This window comes from Hemicordylus capensis, chromosome 1, assembly GCF_027244095.1.
Source record: "Hemicordylus capensis ecotype Gifberg chromosome 1, rHemCap1.1.pri, whole genome shotgun sequence".
Lineage (NCBI taxonomy): Eukaryota > Metazoa > Chordata > Lepidosauria > Squamata > Cordylidae > Hemicordylus > Hemicordylus capensis.
The window spans coordinates 27,253,310-27,280,244 of NC_069657.1; the positions used below are offsets into that span (position 1 = coordinate 27,253,310).

At 45.1% G+C, this 26,935-nt stretch overlaps 1 long non-coding RNA gene across 1 annotated transcript in view; it reads left to right on the forward strand.

The window, feature by feature from the left end:
* Positions 1 to 3,384: 3,384 nt before the first annotated feature.
* Positions 3,385 to 26,935, forward strand: part of LOC128340175 (uncharacterized) — a 195,743-nt gene continuing 172,192 nt past the window's right edge. Inside the window, exon 1 of the long non-coding RNA XR_008313504.1 lies at positions 3,385 to 3,492. This is a non-coding gene — a long non-coding RNA (uncharacterized LOC128340175). The remainder of the gene's footprint in view (positions 3,493 to 26,935) is intronic.

The window sequence follows — 26,935 nt, forward strand, 5'->3', positions numbered from 1 at the left end:
TGGCAGTGGTGGCGGGAGAGCAGGCGGTGGTGGCGGGGGGGGGAAGGCAGTGGCAGCTGGGGAGGAGAAAACGGTGGCAGCAGATGGGGGGAGAAAACAGCAGTGAGGGGAAAAAGAAAATGACTGTGGAGGGGGAGAAAACGGCGGCAACTGCGGGAGAGAAAGTGGCGGTGGTGGTTGAGGGGTGGCTGAGAATAGAGGAGAGCCAAGAGGGAGGGGGAAGAAGGGGAGAGAGGAGCAGATGCTCTGCAACTGGGCCAGCTAGTATGCATGTGTTTTATTGTACTACATTTTAGTCAGTGTCTGATTATTTTTCCCTGTACTGCATTGTTTTGATTAACATCTGCACATATAGTGTTTTTTTCCCTGCAATAACTTCAATTATTATTTAACACACCCAACGGCAGCTCTTTATACAGCAACAGTGTTCATGTGGTTTAGGTTTCTGGTCCACTCATTGCTTTGTTGGTTGATAAATAACACAATTTAGTGAGTTAGTATTTTCAGGCACTTGAACCACAAGACTGAAAGATGTAACCATGTATTTCTTGCCTTCAGTTCAGTATTTAAGCATACCATTAACTTTAAGGTCATTAATTAATCTGTAATGGATCATTATAAACAGAAATGCAATAAGACTGTTTGTCATTTTGTTTTGCTGTAGCCATTGGGAATCAAGGTCAATGCCTAATGCAATTGTTTTATTTTATTTTTAAGCCACAAGTGTTTATACAATTCAGTATTGGTGCTTTCTTATTCTCCCTATGTGAAGATGTCAGGGAACGATGTCTTCTCTTTCCACCTCTGTTTCTTTGACTTGGCAGGAAATGAGAATACACTGCATGGATCAGGAAAACTGGGCCACACAAGGACCCCCACCGATACCGTCTTGGCTCCTGTGTAGATAACTTGCACATCAAGTACACTATCACACATGCCAGTCAATTGATCTTGCATATTCTGAATTGTTGTTTGGTGCCTTGTATTATAGTGCTGAAATGGAAGATGACAAAATTTGATCAGCTCCCCAGAGTCAAATGATGGAATTCACATGAAAGAATTGCTGTGAATGATCGCACAGGTTTTATCCTGTGCAAAATTCTTTGTTTCTAAATTTCTAAACTCAAGGCTTCCGAAAACTTTTTTAAAAAATGCAGCCTGAAATTTGCCCTGAAAAAATTACAGTTGATGGTGAAATTTGACTTTGGGTGTACAAAATCAGCTGTTTATGTTGTGGAACAACATACCTCTCTTCCTTTCAGTGCTATTTATGTGTCTTAAATATTCCTCTTCTGTAATTGATTTCATTTTATCCCACCCTTTTTCTTTCATAGTAGTGTCTATAGTTCTTTTCCATAGTGTTGTCTATGGTTTTTTACTTTATCCTCACAACAACTCTGTAGTTGAGAGATATGACAGTTCCAAGGACAGCCAATGAGCTACAAGACTCTCTAGAACTTTGAACATGTGTCTTCTCAACCCAGAGTCTGACACTCTAACCACTACAGCACACTAGCTCTAGAGTAGCTGACTAACAGATTAATTGATCCGGATAGTTCTCTGGTGATGCAGACCCTTCTCCCTTATCCTTTTTTAGCTTCTTGCAATGATGTCATCTTCAGACTGAATTTCCTGGCTTGGGTGCATATGTTAAAATTCATAAAATGTCCAGCTGCCAAACCAGAATAACTGGAAATGATATATAGTCATTGTTTCCTTTGCTCGTTCTGTCAAGATAAACTTCATAAATGATGCCACAACAAATGTAGAGTGAGGGAGAGAAAATAAGGAGGAGGCTTTGGAAATTGCAATGGGTGATGCTTTGATGTTTAAGGATATGTTACCATGGGTAGGAAGGTCAAGTACATGACAGGGAGAAACCTTGGTGAGCTAGGTGGATGATGTTTGCTAATGCTTATCCACAGGATTCGGCAGAGCATGCTGTTAGACCTGACTCTTGCCAAGCCAGGCAAGGGTCAGTGGGGTGCGCCTGGGGCTGTAGCTCAGTGGCAGAGCATCTGCTTTGCATGCAGAAGGTTCCAGGCTCAATCTTCAAATTGTGCTTGGAGAGACTCCTGCCTGAAACCTTGGAGGATCATTGCCAATCATTATAGACAATTCTGAGCTAGAAGATAGGGGTGTGCAAGGATGGTTTGGTGCTGAACTGGTTTGACTCGAACCGGGCCAGTTCAGCGGCTTGATCGCAGAACGAACTGGGGGTGGTTCACTCTGTGATCAAATCAAACCAAGCCCAGTCCAGGTGGACTGGTTCGGCACTGAACGGGTAGCTGAGGAGGGGGCAGAGAGAGGGTTAAAGGGTCTTCTTACTGCCCAGCGCAGCTACCGGCATCTCTGCTCATCCCCTGCCATTGCAACTCATATCCCAAGCGCATATGATCCTCCATCCTTTAACAAGCCACCCGCATGGTGGTGGCTCAGTAAAGGATCGCGTGCATTTGGGTTGTGGCTCCACCGGGTGGGGGGAGCAGTGGCGCCAGCAGCCATGCTGGATGGAAAGAAGACCCTTTAACTCTCTCTCTCACTGCTCCTCGCTGCCCCTTCATAGGAGCCAGGACCCCCACCCCTTTACTTGTAAAAGGGAATCCTAACCACATTCCCTTTTATAAGTATTAGCTGCTGAACCACCAAACCAGTTTGGTTGAACAGACCAGACCAGCCAGTCAGTTCGACCAAACCAGTTTGGCAGCACACGGTTCAGCTTGAATTCGATTCAGATTCAAGCTAAACCTCAATTTTTGGTTCGTGCACATTCCTACTAGTATAACCAATGGTCCGACTCAATATACGACAGTTTTCTGTGTTGCATGCTGAGTGGGGGAGAAGGCCCTGGGGACTGGAAATGGGTCTTTAGGGCAGGCAGTGGGTATGTTGCTGAGCTGGAAGTGTTTTTTCAATTTTTTTTTTAAATAGCTACAAACAGTAGGGCCAGCTATTCCTTGAGGTGAGGTCACACAGTCATCTCAGGCAGCAGTCTCAAAGTGGTTAAGTAGGCTTGATGGGAGGCTGGAATCATGCCATGTAGCCATGGGTGACATTTAGAGCAAGGTAGGGGTGTGAACGAAACAAACATTGCAGTTTGGCTCAAATTCATGGGCGTAACTATAATAGGGCAAGGGGAGACAGTTGTCTGGGGCCCCCACTGCCTTGGGGCCCCCCACAGACAACTCACATGACTCCCCATTGCCCCCTGCCCAGCCCCAAGGCCCCTCAGCCCCTTGCCCTGTTCGCCCTCCTCTCTCCTGCTTGTCCTCCTGGCCGGCAATCTAAGCAGCAGGCAAGCTGCAAAGAGCTCCTTTTGTCCCTGGGCTTCCAGGGAGGCCTCCATCTAGGCCTCAGTGAAGCCTGAACTGGAGTAGGCTTGCAGGGAGGACCCAAGCACGCAAGGAAGGAGGCAGGCAGGCAGGCAGGCAGTGTGGCCCCCACAGCTGAGCTCTCTGCAGCAGACCCTCTGCCCAGCCCAGCACTTGCCAGGTAGAATGTGAACTCCTTTTTGTGGTCAACCCCCCAACCCTGATCTGCTTGCCATAGGGCTTTGATATGGGGGGGGGGGGAGGGAGAGACTGAGAAGTCTCTAAATATTTAATTTGGAAAATTTGCTGGCCTAAAAAACTATCTAAAAAGTCCTATAAGCGGCTTGTTTCATGGCAGAAAATTATAAAAACTTCTGGAACAAACAATATTGTATTTATTTTATTCATTCATTCATTTATAAATGCACTTATGTTCAAGTTGTTTTGCAACCCAGAAGGTCTGAGTGAGAACTGTGAAGCAGGTGTGGTGCTTTTATTCTATTTTATTTTTCTTGTGTGTGAACTGCTCTCCAGTAACTTGCAGGGACTTTAGGGTGAATCTGGCCCACCTGTGAATGCAGCACCTCCATTCCAGAGGAGGAGATGTGTGTTAAAGGGCTTTAAAAGCCTCCTGTGAAAAACCTCCTGCAATCAAACTTTACCGAATTGGTTCAGAATTCTGAGAAAACAAACATAGGCTCACCCTGCATGGTTGAAAGTCTCCTTTGCTAATCTGCAGCGAGGGGCCCATTTTAATAATTAGCGTTGCTAGTGTGTTCTAGGCATTAACAGTAGCACAAATAGTATATAGTACTCAATGTATATCACTATATACTGTGAAGTGTGCATGTGTGTATTCAGTGAAATGTATTTCCAGGCAGCATACTTATTTTGAAATATCAGACTTAAATCCTTGGGGGCCTGGGATGTGTGGAGGCCCTGGACTTTGAGAGGCTGGGGGCCCATTTTGAAATCCTGTCTCTGGGCCCAGTCCAACCTTGCTACGCCCCTGCTCAAATTCGAATCAAATTATCGCCAAACCCCATGCTGTTGATTGAGTTTGGTCAAGCCGACTGGTTCAGCGATTCAGGCAGCTAATACTTGTAAAGAGGAATTCGGTAATGATTCCCCTTTACAAGTAAAGGGGTGGGGACTGGGGGTCCTAGGAATGCTAAGGGGCACCAGGTGGGGGTGGTGAGATGTAGAAGATTCTTATCCAGCCGGCATGGCTGCCACCACTCCCCGCTCCCCCTGGCGCAGCCCAAAGCACACGCAATGCCAGCAATTCTGGCTTCCATGGATGTGTGGAGGCTATTTGCATACCATCCGCACATGCATGGACACCATTTGTGTGGCCATGCAATTTGCTTGCACAGACAGCATGCAAATGGCCTCCATGCATTCATGGAGACTGGAATGGCTACAGAAATACCGCTATACTGGTAAAGGGGAATCTGGTGAGGATTCCCCTTTACCAGTAAAGGGGTAGAGGGGATTCCTTAAGTCTCGTGGGGGTGGGAGGGGAATAGGTTATTACTTACACGTCCTATTTGTTGCAGTGGTGGTGGTTTCTTGTGGGGCGGCAGTCCCCCACCCCACTCCTGCTGGTTCAGGCCTTTGGGTACGCATGGGGGCTGTTTTCAGGGCCTCTGCACATGCACAGAGGCCATTTGTGCACGGTCATGCAAATGGCCTCTGCGCATGTGCAGAGGTCACTAAAGTGGCTCCCATAAGTGCACAGAGGCCCAAACCAGGTCAAAGAAGGCCCAAATTGGTCTGCTGCCAGCCTGGGCTACTCTGCAGGAGTCTGGCAGGGGTGGGGTAGAGCTACCACCCTCACCACCCCCTGTGGCTGCTGCTGCTGCAACAAATGGGACTTGTAGGTAGTAATGGACTCCCCTCCCACCCCCTCTAGACTTAGATAAGTCCCTCTGCCTCTTTATTGGTAAAGGGGAATCCTCACTGGATTTCCCTTTAACAATATGACTCCAAACCTGTTCAAACTGGTTCGGTGGTCAAGCTGGAACTGGTTTGGTGGTCTGACTGGAACCAAAACTGGGCTGGGCTGGGTTGGTTCAAATCTGGTTCGGATTCGATTCAAACCAGCCTGTCTGGTTTTGTGCACATCTCTAAGTGCAGTGTCCTCTTGCATGCAGTTCATTGCTCTGGATGTCAGCCATTGGTCTGACTTACTATAATGCAACTCCCTATTTCTTATGAAGAAAGTAACCACCTTCCTTTATTGTTTGCTCTCATCGTTTGATATTCAAAAGTAGAATGCCTATGAAGATGAAGATTCAATTTAGGTTTCATACAATTAAGGATGGGTGGATGGACTCAGATTTGTGGTGAGAGACTTATTCAACACAGTCTCTCACTGGATTTTTTTTCCAGTCAATCAAAATATATGATAAAACTAAGAGAGTAGTTGTATTTTCAGAATTCTAGCCAGGACCTTAGCATTATTCAGCAAACAGGTTTTAGTAGATGATATTGTTCTTTAAAATCTGACAGCTATCTCCCTTATTACCTTCAATCATTGACTCATTATGCTTTGAGACAAGCCTTTATAGAACTGCATTTTCCAGCTGTGGCTTCATCATATGTAGATGGGAGATATGCTAAGGTCTCCGTCTTTCAGCATCTTTGTATCTATGGTGCTCTTCAGGTAGAGGATTATTCTATTTTACGTTTTCTTCTGTGCAATGCATGTAGGCACTAGAGAGTGATTTCTTGTGCCCTTGTTTAAAAACGATGGTGACAGAACTCCAGCTGAACAAATCTGTGTAGTTTTGGATTGAGATACTTATGTCACCAACCAAGTGCCTCTGTTTGCTATAGCTGCCAAGATTAGAATTAAGGTTATAACATCTATAGCTTATGTTCTGCACACATTGTGTGAATGTCACAACAAAATACCCACGCAACTGCAGAAGTGCACTTTTGCACAAGTGCAAACATTTCAGTTGTATGACAATACAGCTATTATCTCCAATGTTGTACAACTGCGCAAAGTTGTCCTTGCGCAAGAATGCGCTTCTGCAATTGTGCAGATATGTTGCGATGTTGTGCATGAAACATTGTGCAGTATGCCAGCCTATAGCTGTAAATTGTGCCAACAATCAATTTAATTTTTATTCCAGAATGTACAGGTTTTTCATATTGGAACGTACAAGTTTTTATTCATTGACATTTTGTAATAACCAGTGGCTACATATAATAAACATTGAAGCTGTATGTAGACATTATGATGTATGTGTGTAAAGATGTCTGTACACATGTACACGTTTTGTGTTCACTTTAAAAGTGATCGTGGGCATATTTATTTATTTATTTATTTAACATATTTCTATACCACCCAAAACTTGCATCTCTAGGCAATTTACAATTAACATGTGTTCATTTTAAAGGTGAATGTGGGTACAGGCCCCCTTAAATGTAGGGCAGAGAAAGGAAGCATGCTATTGTACATGCATTCAATTTAGTCTGTGAATAATTGTATATGTGTAGTGATCAGCCTCTCGTGCCTCTAAAGAGTTGTTAGTCTTGAATGACACACTGGTGAACTCCAAGGCAGCCAATCAGTACACCAGGTGGGTGGGACCTAGAGAGCAGTTGCTGGAAATTCTGGGAACAAGAAGGGCAGCCTTTGTTGGAGAGAAGCAGATATGGAAAGGCTTAATGAGGGGCAATGGAGTTTTGATCTCTCATGGTCGAAGCCAGCATGGAGGTTTCTCTCATGAAATAACTCTGTAGATCCTTAAAAGAAAGGATTGCAGGAAACTTGATTCTCCTCAGGAATTGGGTGAGTTCAGGAAAAGGGAATTCGGCATAAGGAACAGTTTGTTAGTCAGATTGTGCATTAGAAATGTATATTTCTTTGTGTGGGTTTTTTGTTTTTGTTTTTGCATTTTCCTGATACTGTTCTATTATAGTTTATCTGCAACATAATTGAAATAAGAAACACTAGCCTACGCTCAATACACCTACGGCGTTGCAAAAGCCTCTGTAAAAATTTAAGCGTGCATTAAGACAACCTATTTTTGTAACCCTACTGAGTATTCTTAACTGTATCTAAGCGTTGAGAAAGCCTCAGATAGAAGCAGTTTGTAGTAATTGAATAAAACTGGGGTCTTTTTTAGTTCTTTGCTTTTTACAAGCCTCTCCGAGTTGATTTTTAACTAAGAAAAGGGTGTGTGTAAAAGGGGGGATTTCTCTGGTGCAAACATTTCCTCAGATGTTCAGCAGCTATCAGTTTTCTCATCACATGTAGGCTTGCATGTGGAAGATTTTTGTACTTGTCCAAGAGCCAAATTAAGAGGAGAGCCGGTCTTGTGGTAGCAAGCATGACTTGTCCCCATAGCAGGGTCTTCCCTGGTTGCATTTCAATGGGAGATTTGATGTGTGAGCACTGCTAGATCTTCCCCTCAGGGGATGAAGCTGCTCTGGGAAGAGCAGAAGGTTTCAAGTTCCCTCCCTGGCTTCTCCAAGATAGGGCTGAGAGAGATTCCTGACTGCAACCTTGGAGAAGCCACTGCCAGTCTGTGAAGACAATACTAAGCTAGATAGACCAATGGTCTGACTCAGTATATGGCAGTTTTCTATGTTCCTAAGAGAGTCCCCCCCCCCGTTATCCCGCCCCAAGCCCTGAGAGTTTCTGTAAACAAAAGGGGTGGTGGCAGCAGCATTTCAAACCTATTGATAATACAGAATAGTTTTAGGAAAAGCCTAGCCAGGCAGCTTAGCAGGGATGATTCAGCATTTCTTTCCTTCAAGTGAGCTTGCTCTGAGGCAAAGAATGTAATCTGCTACAATATGCATATAGATCTGTACATCCATACACTGCTCACAGATTGTATGTGTGTGTAGAACATAATAAGTTCATTTACACCACCAAAAACTGTGTCCTACCCAGGTTTGGGTATGTGCTCCTAATTTCTGGTTGTGTGGGAGCAAACAACAAGGTAGGAGGAGGGAGAAATGATTGTGTGGAATCAAGGTAGGAGGAAAACCTGGGTAAGGCAGCTTTTCCTCCCACCTTAGTCAAAATGCTGGGTATGAAAGCTGGGTAGGAAGGCTCTGTACTACCCATCTCCTGTCTCCCACACAATCACTTCTTCCTCCTCCTACCTTGTTGTTTGCTCCCACACAACCAAAAATTGGGAGCACACACAGCTCCCAAACCTGGGTAGGACATAGTTTTTGGTTGTGTAAATCACATCAATGTGTGAATAGGGCCTGAGAGAGAGAAGTTCCGTATCTGATAGGAGGGGCTTTCATGGGTGGAGCTGGAGTGGATAAGGTGCGGGAGGCTTTAGATGGATAGGCTAAGTGTGGTGGGAGTAGCTTGACTTATGGCATCCCCACTTTTTAGAGGCAGCTGCCACTGCTGGATCCTGTACAACAACTAAATTATCATGTAGTTATTGTACATGCACATACACACATATGCATATACATTCATGATCATATGGAAAGTCTCAAAGAGAGGAAGAGGTTTTATTCTGTTTCATATCTGAAAGGCGGTATATAAACATGAAGAGGAAGAAAGGAAAAGAAAATAGTAGAAGAATGCAAAGAAACTCGATTCATGAAGCGTATTCCATATTAAATGTCTGCTTTATACTCAGGCAAAGATAAAACAAACTTTGTGGGACTGAATTAAAATTGCTTTTCTCAAAAGGAATGGGATTGTAAATGTCTGAGGTTTGATGCTAATTTGAGTTAGACACTTTGTGCTGCAAAATTTAAAACAAACAGATGAACAAAGAACCAGAAGATAATATTACCTGCGATGGAAGCACATTTAGGGTAGCAGCAGACCTTATGAAGACTACCCAGAAACTACTAGAAATAAATGGCACCCATGGGATGAGTTAGCCCTGACATGGCTATAATATGGAGCACTGACCTTCACACCATTCTGAAACCTACATAAGAATATTAGAAGAGCTCTGCTGAACCGGGCTCAAGGTCTATCTAGTCCAGTATTCCGTTTCTCATAGTGGCCCACCAGATGCCTCTGGGAAGCTCAGAAGCAGCAGATGAAGGCATGCTCCCCCTTCTGCTGTTACTGCCCTGAAACTAGCATTCAGAGGCATCCTGACTCTGAACCTGAAGAAAGCCTGTAGCCATCCAATTTAGTAGCCATTGGTAGATCTGTCTGCCAGAACACTGGCTTCCAGTTCACTTCCGGGTCCAATTCAAAGTGCTGGTTATCACCTATAAAACCCTTAAGGGCTTGGCACCTGTGTACCTTCAGGACCTCCTCTCCTGTCCAACTTCGACCCACCCTGTGAGGTCATCTCCGGTGGGTCTTCTCAGAGTTCTGGGCCCGGGTTAGGTATGTGGGGCCCAGGCTCATGGGAGGGCCTTCTCTGTTGCAGCACCCTCCTTATGGAACACCTTGCCTCCTGAGATTCGTAATGCCCCCTCCCTTCTGTCCTTAAAGAAGCTTCTGAAAACTTATCTATTCTGCAAGGCTTTCACTTTTTAGTGTGTGTGTTTAGTTTAGTTTTCCTTCCTTCCTTCCCTGCCCACCGCCGATGTTGTTGTTTTAATTTATGTAAACCGCCTCATGTCTAAGGAAGTCAGGCAGTCAATAAATTTGACAGATAGATAGATAGATAGATAGATAGATAGATAGATAGATAGACAGATTTGTCTAGGTCCCTTTTAAAGCCATGCAAGCTGGTCGTCATAACCACATCCCATGGAAGAGAATTCCACAGATTAATTATGAAGATAATTCTGTAGATGCATGACCTGCTGTTGAGAGTTTGCACACAGCAGTATCCAGCTCCTGGAAGCAGGAGTTCCACATGGATGGACACTCTCCTTGCCAGACACCAGAATGATGAGATAGAAAGTGCTGCAAGTTAAGGTCCTGGCTGCTGCAGGGGGTCAGTAATCATGTCCAGCAATGGCAATGTCGTTCCCATGCTGAGGCCATTTCCAATCATTTCTATATGACCATATAATCTTTGCATGATTTATTTATTTATACCGCCTGATATGTACACCTCTAGGTGGTGTATGAAATGTTTAAAAAAACAATAAAAAACAGAGTAAAACAGTTAAAATTCCACAAAATACAGTAAAAAAACAGTATGATAAAATAAAAACAAATTAAACAGTTTAATGTCAGTTAAAAGCCTGCGAGAACAGGTGCATCTTGAGGGGCTTCCTAAAAGCAAACAGAGAAGGAAATGCTCTTATTTCAACAGGGAGCATATTCCAAAGCCCTGGGGCAGCCACAGAGAAGGCCTGTTCCTGAGTCACCACCAAAATGTGCTGGTGGCAACCATAACCGGACCTCCCCAGATGATCTTAATAGGTGGCAGGGTTCATGACAAAGAAGGCGCTCTCTTAAATACCCAGGGCTCACGCCATTGAGGGCTTTATAGGTAATAACCAGCACCACAGCAGTGGGGGTGACTAGGGAAGTAGGCCCCTCTAGCCATCACCCATGACGACCAGCAGCATCACCCCTCCCTCTGCCAGGCACTCTGCTCCTCGCTCAGCCTTGCACCCTCCTGGGCATCTTGGGGTTTTAAAAACTGAATTCTGCACTGATCGGCCTCGTGGGGGGGGGATCTCCTTTAAGGCAAGTATTTAAAAATGGGCGTGGGGCTGGGGATGGTCTTTTTATACTGGGTGCCCCACACAAAGTGCTGTCTATAGCACTGCAGTGCACACCCAGAAGATAGAGAAATAAATTACCCCCAAATAAAGAAGCAGGCTTTATTCGGGGGGGGGGCTTTTTTTGAGAGGAGTGAGCAACAATGGGCTAAGTCTAAGGAAAGGGAAGGGAAAGGGGATAACTGTGGTAGAGACAACCCATAACCTTCCTGTACTACACCCCATAACTTATAACTACATCCCATAACTATAACCCATCCTTCCTGTACTACAGTTGTAGTTCCTACCCTGGGAGGAAAGGAGCACAGGGAAAAAAATAGAGAGCCTGGGCAGGTGGAGAACTAGACATAAGTCAGAGCACACCAGCCTGCAAAAAAAGGAAAAAGGAAAAAGGAAAAAAGAAGGAAGGAAGGAAGGAAGTGTTGGAAATTCTCTGTGGTGAGAGAATCCCTTTCTCATTATAGCAGAGTGCACAGAGGCACAACACAGCGGATTTAGTTAGGCATGTGTGTATGCTGAGAGTAAAGTAACTTGGAGCCAATTCATAGTTTCAAATCAATATATAAGGCATTTATTAAGGAACTCCATTCTAGATAGGAAAGTGAGGAGTTAGGATCTCTAATCTATCTATCTAGCTGGATGCAGATGGATTCTGCATCTTCTCTGCACATATGGTGCAGGGAGAGAGGCTTGCCATGTTGCAAGGTAGAAGGGCAGGTAGGGAAGAAAGAGAGAGAAAGGAAGTTAGTCCCTGAGATTAGCAATCTACATATCAAAGGGATAGCATCAGAGCAGTGGAGAAGTGATGACCAATGTCTTGACGCTCTAGCCCTCTGACTTACTAGTCTGTCCTCCACTGTCTGAGACAAAGAGACAGCGCAAAGTCCTTTAACTTCCAACAGGAAGGAGGGGGGGGGAGTAGTTCAATCCAGGTTGCTGCAGCAGCAGCAAAAACTAGGTGCTGCTCAGGTTTGCAAAAGAAACAGCGTGCTCTAGTAAGGACTAATCTGCCTATTTTCCTTTCTCTATCACTACAACTGGACTAAATTTGGTCCAGATTGCTTAGGCAATTCACAAGTTAGCCCACTCGCCCTTCAAACATTCACATATCCACCATCTTGAATTGGAACATCATCACAAACTATGTATTTGAGGTAGCCACATGTGCCCCTACAACTGTACCAAATTTGGTTCAAATAGGTTCCCACTTGCATCTCAAACATTCACGTGGATGACATGAATTATGTGCACTGCCTGAAAGTATATGGACCAGGTGGTATATCAATACGATAAATAAATAAATAATGCTGCCCTTCGTAGCAGACCTATGTTCAAGCATAAGGCATCAGCCGCCGTCGTCCCCCACCCCGTCCCCACAAGCCATGAAGCCTATAAGACTGGTGATGTCACAACAGGGCAGAGGAAGCACACAGCCAGCACTAGGGACAGGGACTCCTCCTCATGCCAAAACACATGCCGTAAGGAGCTCATCAACCCTTTGTTTTCTGCACTGTACCTGCCTTTGTGCCCAGGAACCTAGCTAGCTAAGGGGAAATAATGTGAGGTAGGTTAAAAAGGCTCCCATCTATGGCCAAATGGATGAGAGCCAAAAAATTCCCTACCTCCTTCCCTCCCCAGGAGTGACCAGCGAAAGCCCACACTATGCCCAGGGCAGGGAGGGAAGGGTGGCTTCTTTTACAATGGCTGAGTTCAGACATACAGGAGAACCACAGTTATAGCTGGCCAAGGTTGTAACTGCACTATGCCAGAAAGCATAAAACCATGGTTATGGGCCAAAAGCTAACTCTGGTTTGCCTCGCCAAACTCCAATTGTAACTTTTGGTTCTCTCTAAGTTTTACCACCGACAACTGAGGTTCTACTGACAAAGCATTACGCCTGAATGCTGACTCAGCTATAACTGCAGTTTCAGGCCTATTCCAAACTCCAATCATAGAGGCAGTGGGGATGTGCCTTGGTGGTTGGGCAGCAGTGAGAGTCTCCATTCTCCTTCAACTGGAGTTTGGCTGGTCATGGTTTGTTGAACGTCTGCAGCATGGTTTGGAGTTAATAATTGAAACCTTGGCCATGCTTAACTCCGTTAACGTATACGTCTGAACTGGGCCATGGACCGAGGGGCTGATGACATGGGAGCTGTATTGGTCAACGAAGCCCCACCCCTTGTAGTATAGGCTGCAGGGCCACACTACACAGAGCACCTGTCCAAGCAGTCTCCCATCTGCTTGTGGCATCCTTATACATCACCATTTCCAACAGAGTGCCTTTGATTTAAATGGATGAGAGAAATCTGAGGTGTTAGGATTGTATTCCAGCTTAGTCCTTCGAAGCCTCTCTTTTCTGAGCACCATCTGACCTTCCATAATCTCTGTGATAAACAGGGGCTGCAAGAGGGATCATTAAGGCAGGAATGAGAGCAGTTGTCGTCAAAGTTCTTTTCAGAACTTAATTGAGGACATGAAAGAAAAGACTTTAAAAAAAAAAGAAGGCGGCTGAGGGGTCTTGATTGCTATCTCAAAACAGATGGGCAGTTTTAGCTTAAAAGTGATGACCAGGCAGTTTATCTGTACATTGCCAGCTATCATGCATGATCTATATCATGTTTATCCCAACTAATCAAGTACAGGAAGTTTATTAAGATGATATCACAGGAAGTTATCAGCAGCTTAGCTCTCTAATCTTGAGGCACTTTTTGCAGCATAGTCTTCTAAAGGTCTGAGAGCTGACAAAGGCACAGGACTGAAGAGTATCATTTACAGGACACTGTGCTCAAGAACAAGGAACTGTAAAGCCCGCTTTAAATTGATGGCAATAGGTTACAGTCATTACAGATCTTACAAGCTGAACTGGAGTTCTGAAACTGCTGCAGAGCAAGTGAAAATTACTGGAAAATAATCCGTTTTCTGTGTTTTGTGGTGACCCCAACACCTTAGCTGCTGGCATTGGGCGCTGGGTGACTTTTATCCCCAGGCTGGCATAAAGCAGCACAGCTCCTGGGCATTTTTGGAATTACATGGCTGATATTAACTGGACAAACTGTATATGTGAATAGGTTAATTTGGTTCTTCACATAATACAGGATGCACATGTACATAAACATGTCTGTCCCACTCCCCCAATAGTACCTCTGGTATACTGTAGAGCTGTGCAGAATTCTTTCTTCCGTTCAGTATTCCATGCATTTATTGCTTAAGTTCCTATTTGTTATCTTATTCATGCATTAACATCACATTCATTTAGGATTAATCCTCCCCGTTTTTGTTGCTCCATTCCTTTGTGCAGCTGTGGGAAGCTTTTAGTGTGGCAAAGTGGTAGGCTTTTTCATATTTTAAACCAGGGGTCCTCAAACTTGGGTCCTCAGATATTGTGGGACTTCAGCTCCCATAATCCAGCTCCCTCTTCATAACTTCAGCTTCTTATATCATAACTTCAGCTCCCTCACTGGATTCCCCTATACCAGTCAAGCTCTGAGCCCTTTCAAAGCGGCTCAGTTTGAACTCAAACTGGGTCCGGTTCGATGGTGCACAAAACTGGACTGGACCAAGTCGGCTCAATTCTGGTCTGGATTCAAGCTGAACTGGCAAAACCAGTTTTGTGCAAATCCCTATTCTCCAGGCAGTCCCCATGTTTGTTTCCTCACAGTACTCCAGACCAACACAACAAAGGGTTGGGTTTTGAAAGTCCTCCAACCCGGACAACTATAGACCTGTCTCTAAACTTCCCTTTTTAGGCAAGGTGAAAGAGCATGTGGTGGTGTCCCAGCTGCAGAGGGTCTTGGATGATATGGATTATCTGGACCCTTTTCAATCTGGCTTCTGTCCTGGAGATGGAATTGAAACTGCCTTGGTCACGCTAGTGGATGATCCCCCATCTGTTTAACATCTACATGAAACCGCTGGAAGAGGTCATCCAGGGACTTGGACTGAGTTGTCAGCGATATGCAGATGACACTTAGCTCTATCTCTCCTTGTCACCTGATCCTAGGGAGGCGGTGGATGTCCTGAATTGGGGGCTAGAGGCTGTGATGGGTTGGATGTGGGTTAATAAACTGAGACTGAACCCGGACAAGACAGAGGTAATGTTGGTCAGTAAGAGAGCCAATAAGGTTGAGGAGATTATATTGGTTCTGGATGGGGTTGCACTCCACTTGAAGGAGCAAGTGAACAGTTTGGTGGTATTACTGCACCCAGCTCTGCTTTTGGAAGCTCAGGTGGAGGCTGTGGCCAGGGGTGCTTTTACATTGCTTAGGCTAGTGTACCAGCTGTATCCCTTTCTTGAGAAGGCAGATCTGGCCACAGTTACCCATACCTTATTTCATTTATTTATTTATTTAAAATATTTCTATACCACCCCAAACATGCTTCTCTGGACAGTTTGCAATTAAAATCATTTAAAACATTAAATCAATTAACAATTAAAATCATTTCTTATTTATTTGTTATGTATTTATTACATTTATAAACCGCCCCATCCAGAGGCTCTGGGTGGTGTACAACAAGTTTTTTAAAAGACATAAACCCACAATTAAAAACAATATAAAAACAATTCAATAATGATTAAAACATTTAAAACCAATTAAAATACTTTTAAAAACAACAACACTTTATAAGCCTTGGAAGGCCAGGCCAAATAAATAGGTTTTTAGGGCTCTCTTAAAGGCGAGCCTAAACTGCGGATATCTGCCTGGAGTGCATTCCATAGACCAGGAGCAGCTGCAGAAAAGGCCCGGTTCCGAGTCGCCACCAGACGTATCGGTGGCAACTGGAGACGGACCTCTCCAGATTACCTCAGTGAGCGATAGGGATCATACTGAAGAAGGCGCTATCTAAGGTAACCTGGAGCCAAGCTGTTCAGGGCTTTAAAGGTAATAACCAGCACTTTTTATTTCACCCGGAAACATATTGGCAGCCAGTGCAGCTGTTTTAAGACGGGCATAATATGGTCTCTCCGAGTTACCCCAGAGACCAATCTGGCTGCCACATTTTGGACTAACTGAAGTTTCTGAACTACGTATAAGGCAGCCTGTCGTAAATCTGTCAGCTCGGCTAACCCAACAGGATTTACAACCCCCTTCAGCACTCCCCCTGTGAGATAACAGAAAGCAGCAGCGAAACTGCAAGAAGGAAAAGAAAAGGCTCACAAAGAAAATAGTAAATTAATTAAGTCCCCTGAACTGAACTAGGTACCCCCCTCTAACAATAACTGAGTAATAAGTGAAAAGAAAACACAAAGCAAGGAATGAAACGAGCGAAGGACACCAGAACAAGGAATTAACGGAACAAAGCAGGAAAGCATAAACAAGGCAAACTGGAACTCGGAAAAGTCTGGAATTTAAATAGCACACTGTCTGTGGCCAGTGAAAGTTGCAAACAGCATATGAGCAATTGAGAGACCTAAATATATATGGCTCAAGAGAACCAGCAGCCAATCAGGCTTCCCTGAGTCAGCACTTCAGCTTCCTCTCTTATGATCTCCTGCGCCTGCATGACTCCCACTGAGCTTGCCTCTTGAGACGCCTTCTCAAGACAGGTGAAATCCCAGGCTCCTCCCCATCAGAAATCATGTCTGGCAGCTGTTGAGAATCCTCAGCTCCAGTCTGGTCTCCCTGCCAAATTCTGTTGCTGGGCCTCTGAGCCCTCACTAGCAGGCGAATCCTCCTGCTCTGACTCTTCTGAGTCAGAAGTCTGAGCCATGACACAGCCCCACGTAGAGCGCATTGCAGTAGTCGAGCCTGGAGGTTACCAGCTGATGCACCACTGTTTTGAGATCGTTCTTTTCAAGGAATGGACGCAGCTGTCGAATCAGCCAGAGCTGATAGAAAGTGCTCCTGTCCATAGCCTCCACCTGAGATACCAGGGTGAGGTGTGGATCCAAGAGCACTCCCAAGCTGCAAACCTGTTCCTTCTGGGGGAGTGTAACCCCACCCAGCACAGGAAGATCTAACTCATCCCTTAAATTTTGATCCCCCACAATGAGCACCTCCGTCACCTTCAGCTTCTATTTGTTATCCCTTGTCCAGCCCATTACTGCCCGTAGGCAGGCACTTAGGGAGTGAATGCCATTTCCTGATGAAGAAGAAGATGATGATAAGGAGAAATAGATTTGGGTGTCATCAGCATACTCACAACACCCTGCACCAAATCTCCTGATGACCTCACCCAGCGGTTTCATGTAAATATTAAAAAGCATTGGTAACAGAATGGAGCCCTGAGGGACTCCATATTATAGCTCCCATTTTAAAGAGGAACAGTCGCCAAGATCCACCATCTGGAATCTGCCTGAGAGATAGGAGCAGAACCACTGCAAAGCAGTGCCTCCTATCCCCAATTCCCCCAGGTGATCCAGAAAGATACCATGGTCGATGGTATCGAATGTTGCCGAGAGATCCAAAAGAACCAACAGAGTCACACTCCCACTGTCGATTCCCTGGTAAAGGTCATCCATTAGGCCGACCAAGGCAGACTCAACCCCATAGCCCGCTCTAAAGCCAGTTTGAAATGGGTCTAGATAATCGGTTTCCTCCAAAACCGCCTGGAGCTGGTTAGCCACCACTCTCTCAATCACCTTACCCAACCATGGGAGATTGGAGACCAGCCTATAACTGTCCATCACTGAGGGATCAAGGGAAGATTTCTTAAGAAGTGGTCTAATAATTGCCTCCCTCAAACAAGGAGGCATCCTACCCTCCCTTAGCAATGAGTTAATGATATTAACTAAGCCATCCCCAACAATCTCCCTGCTAGATTAAAGCAGCCAAGTCAGGCAAGGATCCAGAGAACAAGTGGTAGGCCGCACTGCCCCAAGCAGCTTGTCCACGTCATCAGGCATCACAGATTGAAACAGATCCAATCTAATACTGCAAGAGGGATTGCTGGACACCACCTTAATAGACTCTGCAGAAACAGTGGAGTCCAAGTCGGCCCGAATACAGGAGATTTTGTCCGCAAAGAACTCATTAAAAGCATCACAGCAGAACAAAGTCCCCAGGGATTGGTTTGAATTGGAAGGAGCCCAAATCAACTCCTCACAACATATAACCAATTAAAAGCATTTGAAACCCAGTATTAAAATTATTTAAAATTATAAATCTAATTAAAAAACTCGGTGAATAAATGTGTCTTCAGTGCCTTTTTAAAAGTTGCCAGAGATGGGGAGGCTCTTATTTCAACAGGGAGCTCATTCCAAAGTCCAGGGGCTGCAACGGAGAAGGCCTGTTCCCAAGTAGCCACCAGACGCATTGGTGGCAGCCACAGGCGAACCTCTCCAGATGATCTTAGCAGGCAGAGGGGCTCATGGTGAAGAAGACGTTTTCTTAAATATCTAGGGTCTAAGCTGTTTAGGGCTTTATAGGCAATGACCAGCACCGTGTATTTTGCCCAGAAACATATCAGTAGCCAGTGCAATTCCTTCAACCTAGGAGTAATATGGTCTCTCCTAGATGATCCAGAGACCAACCTGGCCGCCACGTTCTGAACCAACTGCAGTTTCCGGACTCTGTACAAAGGCAGCCCCACATAGAGTGCATTGCAGTAATCCAACCTAGAGGTTACCAGCAGATGTACCAATGTTTTGAACTTGTTCACCTCAAGAAACGGACACAGCTGGTGTATCAGCCAAAGCTGATAAAAAGCACCTCTGGCCACCACCTCAACCTGGGACACCAGAAAGAGGTTCGAATCCAGAAGCACCCCCAGACTGTGCACCTGTTCCTTCCAGGGGAGTGTGACCCCATCCAGAACCGGCAGATCAAAATCGTCTCCTGAGTTTCAACCCTGCACAATAAGTGTCTCTATCTTATCTGGATTCCACCTCAGTTTGTTATCCCTCATCCAGCCCATTACTGCCTCCAGGCAGGCGTTTAAGAAGGTTATGCCTTCTCCTGATGATGCTGACATGGAGAAATAGATTTTGGGTGTCATCAGCATATTGATAACACCCTGCACCAAATCTCCTGATGATCTCTCCCAGAGGTTTCATGTAGATGTTAAAAAAACATTGGAGACAATATGGAGCCTGAAAGACACCATAGAAATTTTTTCCAAGTGTTCAGTAAGGAAACTACGGCCCCCAGTCGCATGCCTCTCTAGCCTTGGGCCAGAGGAATCCCAGTTTGCTAAAACTGCATCCTAAGGGATCAATTTGCAGTGTTAAGCTTTAGGAGAAACTTTAAGGGGAACTGGGTATCCTGTTCGACCCAGAGCCTCTTCTCACGATCCGTGAGAAGAGCTCCTGAGCGGGTTGTGGGGAAGGTGGGTCATATTTACCTTCCCTGCAGATGACTGATGTGCAGTTGCTATGTGTGCTTCCCGCGCACCCAGACAATTCCCTATGTGCCGAAGCAACGGAGAGGGCTAGGGGCCAGGATGTGTCATTCCAGGCCACGGAAATACCGTGATGCACTGCACAAGTGTGTTGTGCATCATGGGGACCCCCCCTCTCCTCACCAGGCTCCCTGCAATCTTGCAGCTGCCAGACATCAGGAAAATGAGGTTAAGGGAACGCCCGCTTCCTTAACCTCATTTTCAAAGGTGGCTACTTAGGCAGGTTTGCCACCATGTTGCTGCTTGAATTGGCTTGACCCTGGCAGTTCACACGTGCGTGCAAAACTGGGCTGGGCTCCCTTAGCCCAGTTTTACACGTGTGTGAATAGCCTCCCAGTCTAATCAACCCTAAGGGGAAAGAGTCGGTAAGCCTTTCCCAAGGTTATGAACAGGTGATGGCAGCAGTATACCGGTCAGGGCCCGCCCAGAAGGACAACACCAAAGCCATTCACGACACTCCCTCTGCCCCATCCTAAGCTCCTGAACCCTTTGGGCCGCTTCAACAATCCTCCTTTGCAGAGTGCCTGAGTCAATTCCATCCCAAGGAGCTGGGGGCTAGAGAACACAATTCCCTCTCTACAGCATGAAGAAGGTGGTCAGTTTTTGCTCCATACATAAGACTACATAAACTGGAAATTATGGTTTGAACAAGATAATCCAGGCGGGTTTTTGGCTCTTTGGTTCTAGTGGAATGTTTTGTTCCCCATCATTTCCCTTTAATACTGAGGGAGTATGAAAGGCTTTTACTGTCAAACATGGTCTGCGTAGCCAGTTAGTGCACTGTTAACTGCTGCAGCTTGGCACTATTGATTTTGCTTATCTCTTTAATAAATTATTCAAGTGACCCAAGGCTTGGTTTGGTCAGCCGTGCAGGACATTCTTCCTCCTTTATGATGTCAAATGTAAAAGAGAATCATGGTTCCCTTAGATAATGCTTTTCTGCATGAGCAATTATTCCCAAGATCATAAGAGAGCTGCACATCAATTAGACATCAAATCTGGAAGCTAGCAGCATATGTTTGACCTCTACTGGACCAAGCCTTAACAACAGACACGAATGGGAGAGCTTAATGGATACGTTCCCAATGATATGGTGGTTCTTGACTTGTTAGTGACTTAGGGTCAAACTAGACATTACTTGAGGCAGGTGATCAAAGTTACTGACCTTGTGTTGATTCATAAATAGCAACTGAATTGGCCCCCTGTTGATCAGAACCGTTGGTTGACATCCAGACTGGGTGACTTTTAAAAAACTACTTATTTTCAATAAGACCGCTGAAGAGTAATTCAGTCTGGATGTCAGCCACTATATGGGACTGGTTTAATCCTCAACTCCCATCAAGATCTGAATTGGAACTGGACTCCCACAGCTGCCTTTTGCCCTGGAAAAAAGATCTCATTAGTGGACGGAGGGGCTTATTCCTGTCCCTCTTCCATCCAGCTCCCAGTCTAGCTGCTCTTTACTGAAGAAAAAGCAGGCATGCTAGCCTTGATCAAGTGCTTAAAATTAGACCTAGTTTAATCCTCAATGTGCATCTGGAAATGAAAAGATGGTCATATTACGATCAGTTGCTTGCACTGGTAAAGGGGACTGAAATTTGTTAGATATATATATAAGATATATAAGAAGATATATATCAGTTTTGGAAGATATATATCAGTTTTGTCCTGAGCACTGTGCCTTCACTTCACATTTGGCACTCTTTGTTTTAACCTTTCTTGTCTGGCTGGTGGGCCTCTGTTTCCGCTGATTCTGCATTCTCTTTTCACTTTTCCATACAACTGACCACCTGCTCTGAATCCTTTTCCAGTCTTGCCTGTTTGCCTGCTTCTTCCCAGTCTTCCCAGTACATTCCCAGAATGGACATGAACTGCCTGCACTAGACTGGATTCCACTCTAGATCTAACCTACTGGAAATGACCTATTAATACCTAATGGTGCAGTGGGGAAATTAATTTAGCAAGCCAGAGGTTGCCGGTTTGAATCCCCACTGGTATGTTGCGGGCGGTAGCAATATAAGATGCTGAAAGCATCATCGCATACTGCTTGGGAGATGGCAATGGTAAACTAGGGATGTGCGAACCGGATTCTATGATAGCATATTAGAGTGGATTCATGGTGTCTCATTGAAAATCTCATTTGCTATCATAGAATCCACACTCAGTACCTCAGAAACAAGAGAACCCTGTACCCCATGGGTTAGAAACCCATGGGGGTGGTTGGCACCCTATGTGCACTACACCACCACTCGCTCTGGGCCACCCCAGCACCCCCCAAGTGCACTTATGGGGCTGCTGAAAGCTCCATTAAAACTTATTATGAGGAAAAACCTTAAAGACGCGTAAACTTCAACAATTAACCAAAAATCAGCCCTCTGCCCAAATCCTTTGAAAAAATTCAGGTAGCTTCCCTGCCCCTACCCGGCACTACCACCAACCCCACACCGCTCTAGGCCACCCCTTTTCCCCCGACGTGAAGCGATACACCCTTCATTATATCTAATGGGGGAAAACCTTAAAGACACGTAAACTCCAACAATTAACCAAAAATCACCCTTTTGCCCAATTCCTTTCAAATAATTCAGGTAGCTTCCTTGCCCACCCTAGGAACTATCACCCACCACACTCCACTCTACGACACCCCTTTCCCCCCGACGTGAAGCTATACTTTTGTTGACACCTCCATGCTTCTTTATGGAGAAAAACCTTAAAGACGCGTAAACTTCAAAAATCACTTAAAAATCACCCCTTTGCCCAATTCCTTTCAAATAATTCAGGTAGCTTCCTTGCCCACCCTAGGAACTACCAGCCACCACACTTCACTCTACGACACCCCTTTCCCCCCGACATGAAGCTATACATTTGCTGCAATCCTCATTATTCTCTATGAGGAATTCAAAAATAGTTTAACAATTCACCAATAATCAGAGGAGTGTCCAATTGCCTTGGGATTTTTTGGGTGGTAGGCACCCCTGTCTGTCTACCACCCGCCCCGCTTTTGTGCCCCTAGGTGCTCCACAATAGGGGATATGGACTGGTTCGGGTCCCATTATACTCTATGTGAAAAATAATTAAAAATATTTCAAATATTCATAAAAAATCATAGGGGTGTCTGATTGCTTCAGGCTTTGCATGGTTGTTGGCACCCATGGGTGCTCCACAATAAGGAATAATGGTCTGGTTCGAGTCCCATTATATCATATGAGAAATTTTTTTAAAAAAAATTCATAAAAAATCGTATGAGTATCCGATTGCTTTGGGATCTGGGTGACAGGTACCCCTGGGTGCCAGCTACCATCCTAGCTACTTTTTGAGATCGGAACCAGTTCGGTTCAGATCCGAACCGGTTCGGATCTGAACCGAACCAGGGGGTGGTTCGGACAAAACCAAAACCGAACCACCCCCTCCTGGTTCGGACCCGGTTCGGATCCAAATCGAACCGGGCGAACCGGTTTTGTGCACATCCCTATGGTAAACCCCTCTTGTCTTCTACCAAAGACAACCACAGGACTCTGTGGTCTCCAGGAGTCAACACCGACTCGACGGTACACTTTACACTCTGTCTAGATCCTGACCAATAACACCTTGGTTATAACTCCCTGGCTATGGCCTTCTGGAAAAGCTTTCCCTGAAACGGCCACCAAGTCAACTGCCACCTCGTAGCTGCCCAATGACCAGAATGTTTGAAATAAAAAATTCTCATTGCTGCACCATGTATCTTTACTGGATGGGGTACTGCATCCCCTTCTTGTCCCCTGCTAACTGCTAACTGAGCAAAGAGGCACCTTTCTAAAGTGGTGGTTCTTTTTATTTAGCAGGGGGAGAGCAATTGGCCCTACCCAACCCCAGCACAACATCTCTCCACTGTCTGTTGCTGGTGCCTATCTTGTGTTTCTTTTAGATTGTGAGCCCTTTGGGGCAGGAAGCAATCTAATTTAGTTAGTTAGTTAGTTAGTTAGTTAGTTCTCTATGTAAACCACTTTGGGAACTTTTGTTGAAAAGCCATATATAAATATTAGCTGTCATCGTTGTAGTAGGTGCTGGTAGGCAATTCCTCCTTCCGCTAATCAAGAGCCTGGGAGATGGGTCAGGACCTGAGTTTGGTTTCCTGACTTCTTCCCTGTCTTCTCCAGTGATTGGTGCTCTTGCTAACTGTTCACAATGTACATACTGTACATGCATGGACAGTTGTATCAGGGCCACAATTTCCCCTCTTCATGTTATACAGCAATATAAGCCTCAATAACAATAGATGAAGCATGTGTGTATTACAATTGTCATGTTGTATAGATTTTTCTTTAAAGTACTTCTTTGGTAGTGATACATTTTGGGGTGGGAAATTCAAGGCTGATTGCCGCTTGTTAGGTTTGCTGCTGCTCCAGTTCTATTTAGGCAAAAAAAGATGGCTTTATATTTCCCCCCCACTGCTTTTCAACTAAAACAGAACTTAGTTGCCTGCTGATCCTGCTGGCTTTTTAAAATGAAAAACTTATTCTTCTTAAACTACTGGAAAATTATGTTTAAAAATCAGCATAATTTCATTGCCTTTTATTTCTGTCTGTCATGAAAACTGCTAGGCTGCTTTCTGGCACAGCCCAATGTAATTTAATGCACAAATTTAGTTATAGTTATGAATATACTGAGTGAAAAATATATTAATGATCCAAAGATATTAGTCACTCTACAGTAAAATTGGCTGTGTGCATACATTGGAAAAAATCTGTGTCTATAGGTGCCTCTATCTTTATAGCAGATAATTGTGTAAGATTGAGACTTGGCAGGATTTGTAAGGAACGAATGTGCTCAAGCCATGTACCAGCTGTAGTTCAGTCGCTTAAATTGCAGTGGGGTGTAGAAATTCATTCAAAGTGATGATATCACACAGCCTATTTTTATTTCAGGGTGGGAGGGAATTGAGTCCTTGTGCTTAAGGTCTAAGAGGAGAAAAATTGGCAACAGTTCTACACTTCTAGACAACATGGGGGGGGAAACCACATTGAAATAGTTCCACTGCAATTTCCTAGGCATGTGAAAGGTGCAGAGGATGGAGGTTTTCAGGGGGGAAATCCTACAGTTGGAGACCAGGTTCAAGGGAGGTAAACCTGATTCTGCTGGATTTCCCCAGTTTCTTGGCTGGAAATCTGAATTGACTTGTTAAGGGCTTGCAACATACAAGAACATTCCTGTTTCTTCTAGTTAACTCAGAGGTGGATTTGTACACTTTTACTCTTCCAAGATGTTTTTTACAGTCACCATTGAACTGTGTTTTGACCATGTGTTTGATGTCCAGTTAGATCATAGGAACACAAGAAGCTGCCATATACTGAGTCAGATCATTGGTCCATCTAGCTCAGTACTGTCTACACAGACCGGCAGTGGCTTCTCCAAGGTTGCAGGCAGGAGTCTCTCTCAGTTCTGTCTTGGAGATGCCAGGGAGGGAACTTTTAACTTCCTGCATGCAAGCATGCAGGTGCTCTTCCCAGAGCACCCACATCCCTTGAGGAGAATATCTTACAGTGCTCACACATCTCCCACTCAAATGCAAAACAGGGTGGACCCTGCTTAGCAAAGGGAACAATTCATGCAAGGAGAGCCTTGCGGGATTAGGCCCAAGGTCTTTGCTGTGGATTTGTGTCCAGTGTTGTGTGCGTGGTTTGTGGATTTAAGAATGGCAATGAATCCACAGTAACAGATCCTTTGTTATACAGACAGGTAGATCTAACACAGAACAACTACAGAAGCCTCCTAGAAGCTTGGCAGGAACGTACACAACCACCACCACATCCTGTGGCAGAGAATTCCATAGGTTAATTAAGCGCTTTGTGAAAAAGTACTTATTTTTGTCAGTCCTAAATCTTTTGGCAGTCAGTTTCATGGGATGACCACTGGCTCTAATGTTATGTGAGAGGGAGAAACAATTATGTATGGTATTTTTATGAATGTATTTTAATTTTTTTTAATTAGATCTGTTTTTATATTTTAGCATATTTTAATTGTGTCATTTTTATAGTCTTGTTTTAACTTTTTCTATGTGAACCGCCTTGTGATTAGTTTAATGAAAGGCGGTATATAAATTTAACAATAAATAAATAAAATAAAAATTATCTCTATTCATTCTCTCCACACCGTGGATTTACACCATGTACTATCCATGGATTTGATCATGTATTAGGACACATTCTTAAGAACTGTGTGATTTCTCGTTCCCCATTCTATGTCACACTGGCATTGCTGGGACAGGCTGATCCTGTTATTTCCTATTCACACTTGTTCCCAGAATAATATAGGATGAAGCCATGGGGAATTGGAAACTTCTATGTACCTAAGAACAGACCCTTCACACAATCCATGAGAAGAGCTTCTGTCAGGTCGGCAGGCTTAGCTCCCTCTCCCCACCGACAATCAAAGGGCAGTCCTGGGCAGCTGGATCGGCCACCCACACGACTACTGGCTCTGTCTGCAAGCCCACTGGTTCCCACGATCAACGGAAAGTGGGCTAAGCTCCTTTAGCCCACTTTCCGTCGATCGTGGGAATAGCCTCAAGGTCATTTCCCACAGCCAAATTTAGAATGAAGGGTGAATCTGTGCAGAATTAGTAACATGGTTAAGTATTTGTGATAGCCTCACTGTGCACTCAGATTAACTCAACTGCATTATGCCCAAATTGCCAAAAGGCAGCAGCATGATGCATGCGGACTGAATGCAGAGCTGCATGTATAGTGATCAGGACTGCCAGGTCAGGTGCATCCAGAACGCTGAGGTTTCTGAGGCAGGGTTTGGTGATGTCCTGAAGCAGAGCCTGGAGATGTCATGAAACTGCCAAGTCTTGAAAATGAAGGTGGTGGGATCTGCTAGCAGGGTGGAGCCCATCAGTGACCCTCTCCCAATGAAACAAGGAGCGCATTCACACAAACGAAAACTGTGTTCTACCCAGATTTGGGAGCTGTGCTGATCCCTGCTGCCACATCTTTGCGGTAAAGCAGGGGGCGGGGTTGTGCACCCGGCACTGGCGATGGGCATGGGGACCACCATTTTGCCTCCCCCTGCACATGGTTGTAGCTGACCAATCAGGGGGAGGATCAGTAGGTATATTGTGCTGGCCTGTTTGTTTTCCTGCCAGTTGTTCTTTGGTGAGGTGCCCGCCTGCCTACCCTGTGCTCAGTGAGGGTTAGCCAGTCACCAGCTGGGGCCAAGTAGGATTTTTTGGGATTGCACCAGATTGGCACCAGGTACAGCCTTTCCCCCTTACTTCTCACTGAATCTTATGGCAGAGGGTTTCATGAGACTTAGGATTGTTTGGTCACTTCGCAGGAGAGTGTGGGTTGGGGTAAGCTGTTTTGGTAACGGTGTTGGGTCAGAGGACCATTTAAGGTGGGAGGAGCCTAGGAACAGCCCTTCAGGGTTTCGCGGTCCAGAGGGTTGGAGGGTGGCTTGGCTCACCAGCCCAGTGTTTTGCGGCTTGGGTTGGGGTGGGTCAAGTTGCCCTCCCCTCAGTAGGGGGAAAGCTCTGTGGTGAGAGGATGACAGAACGTTGTGGCTTGTGGAATCAGCACCCGGCCGCTTTTCCTGGTGTGGTAGCAGCCTCCTTATGAGGCTGGCCCACATGGGTGGAGTACCCACACTCTGGTTTGTTATGTTCCTCATTG